Source organism: Coenobita brevimanus, chromosome 52 (genome assembly GCF_032717465.1).
Source record: "Coenobita brevimanus isolate Jiangsu-jjx chromosome 52, ASM3271746v2, whole genome shotgun sequence".
Taxonomy (NCBI): Eukaryota; Metazoa; Arthropoda; class Malacostraca; order Decapoda; family Coenobitidae; genus Coenobita; species Coenobita brevimanus.
The window spans coordinates 3,054,173-3,057,123 of NC_137005.1; positions in this window are offsets into that span (position 1 = coordinate 3,054,173).

Consider the following 2,951-nt stretch of genomic DNA (forward strand, 5'->3'; position numbering starts at 1 on the left):
GTAGTAGTAGTACTTGTAGTTGTTGTTGTTAGTGTTGTTGTTGTTGTTTTTGTTGCCCCAAGCTCACCAGGGCGTGAACTCGTTGACTGCGGGCTAGGGCTGTCCTCCTGCAATCCACCATCATCCTGACGGGGGATAGGGAGGGCGTTGTGGGACGTTTATGTAACTTGTCGGTAGAGCCACCCGGTTATATTGCTGCCACCACGTGAAGGCCTCCATTCTCCAGCACCCAGTAATAGAAGATGAAGTAAAAGTAATCAGGCAATTATTAAAAATCTTAATTACAACTGTGAAAGAAATATTACTACCTTAAGTTGACAAAGAATTAAAATGTTATATGTGGAAGAGAAGTTATCAGATATTAGCAGTGAATTGTTTTAAAGGAGCAGGAGAGAGAGAGAGAGAGAGAGAGAGAGAGAGAGAGAGAGAGAGAGAGAGGTGGAGGGATGGGATGGAGAGGTATATGCATGAGGGTGGTGTGAGTTGGAGGTAGGGCAGCTTGATGGGAAAGGACCGGATGAAATTGCGATAATTTGTGGCCACCCCTTCTAGCATCAAAGGGTCTGGCGATAGATATACGTAGAGATGTAGAGAAATAGATGAGAAGATATGTGGAGTTGGCGCTTATGTATTTATTCATTTATTTTAATGGGTGGATGATAGATAATATGAACATTGATGTCTGTAATTCGGGTGGATGGTAGATGATATTACAGGAAACCCCCACCCGTCGCCATGAAGCTCCACGTGCCGGCGGTGATAGGATGAGACACACTTGCGTAATCCCTTGGCGGGCCTCAGCGGGTTGCAAGCTGGGGGCCATGGTGTCATCGAGGCACACTTGCGCAATTCCCTTGGCGGGCCTCAGTGGGTTGTAAGGTGAGGGCCATGGTGTCACCGAACCCCGTATTTTTTGTGGGTTGTTGATGTTGAGGAACCCCGGTCTGCCTGACTGAGTAAAACCATCATCTACAGGAAAACAATCGCCCCCAGCAATGTCGTCCCATGCGATGAACCAATATTCCCTTGCGGTAGACAGCGCCTCGCCACAGTGAGGTGCAGGGAAGTGCGTGATGTATTGGTTCCAGGATGGACACCGTATTTGCATCTCCAACAGTTGAACAGGGACACCACAGTAGGCTCCAACTCAATCCGCTATTTTGTTATATGGTTACCACCCAGCATTATAAATCATGTCTTGAGTGACAGGAAACTGTTGTCATTGTCACTCAGTGTAGAGCCACCCGAAGTGGAAAGACAAATAGTAATGAGTGACTAAGGAAGGAAAGAAGGAAGAAATAGGAAAAGAGGAGGGCGCGCGCGCACGCACGCACGCGCGCACACACACACACACACACACACACACACACACACACACACACACACACACACACACACACACACACACACACACACACACACACACACACACACACACACACACACACAAGAATTATAAGAAGTAGGCAACACTACATCAATTGAGTGGATGATTGTTGCAACCACCTGCGTCGTGAGTAAATTTGTAATAGAGTAGTTCGCAAATAGCACACCAGTTGGAACTCGTTTTTCGGATTGAGTTGCGGAGTTGCGTGGACGGCTCTGTCTGCTGATTTGGGCGTGGCTGTAGCAGTGGGAAATAAATAAATGATGCAGGAAAGGCACTGGGAATGCTTAATGAGCCGTCCCTCCAACACACGAGTCATAGCCCTACGGAATGCAAGAGGAGTGCTATATATGGACCACCCTACCAAGATGGAGTGTCTGCCTGAATGAACATCGTGCAGTCGGTAGGCATTCATTAAAGCCTCCTCCTCCTCCTCCTCCTCCTCCTCCTCCTCCTCATAGGAAACCCTCAAGCTCATATATAATCTCCACGTGCCTTCAGTGATAGGATGAGACAAACATACGTAATTCTCTTGACGTGCTTCAGTGGGCTGCTATATGGAATACCCCCCCTCTCTCTCTCTCTCTCTCTCTCTCTCTCTCTCTCTCTCTTTCTCTCTCTCTTTTAGCCCACAGATTTAGTAGCCCGTTTCCTGAGGCCCGGCATACTCATACGCACCGTACATCGCCACATATCACCACCGCTGCACTAATACCCACCGTCCACTTTGAATACATGCTGTGATTGTGACATATACAGGACTGGTGTGTTGGTATTATCAGGGATGTTTTTTCGACGTGGTTTCTCATTAGCCTGTTTAATTACGGGAATAAACATCTCAACACCACGACATTTTACCAACTTCGTGGGAACTTAATTACTTTTTCATATTCTCCTTTTTTCTTTTGCTTAGAGAAAATTTTGAGTTAAACCTCGTCACTCCCATACTGGCCAATCTACAGACTTGATTTCACAGGATGTATTGTCTCTATCCTGCTGTACCACCCTCCACCATCCCTACTCATCCAACCTCCTCTGCACCATCTTCTACCCCCCACCTCTCTAGACATCAGTTTTTTTAAGAGAAATATCCCACCACTGTTGTCACCCTGCATACAACGCGCATCTTCACAGGGTGCAGTGGCTCCTTGACAGCCGGAATGGATTTAAAGGGTACAACTTGAGCCCATTTACTTCCATGACGCCTTTTCCATTCAAATCAGGTCACCGCCGGACGATTTTTTTTTAAAGATTTTATTCAGCACTGGTAGTAGTAGTAGTAGTAGTAGTAGAAGTAGTAGTAGTAGTTGTAGTTGTAGTAGTAGTTGTAGTTGTTGTAGTAGTAGTAGTAGTAGTGAAGGTAATAATATATAGTAGTAGCAATATGTAGTAGTAGTAGTAGTAGTCTTAGTAGTAGCAGTTGTTGTTGTTTTTGTTGTAATAGCAGTAGCAGCAGCAGTACTAGCAGTAGTTGCAGTAGTAGTTGTTGTTGCCCTAGGTTAATCTGAAATGTGAATTCAGTGCACTACAGACTTAAGCTGCAGCCCACAATCCTTTTGGGGGA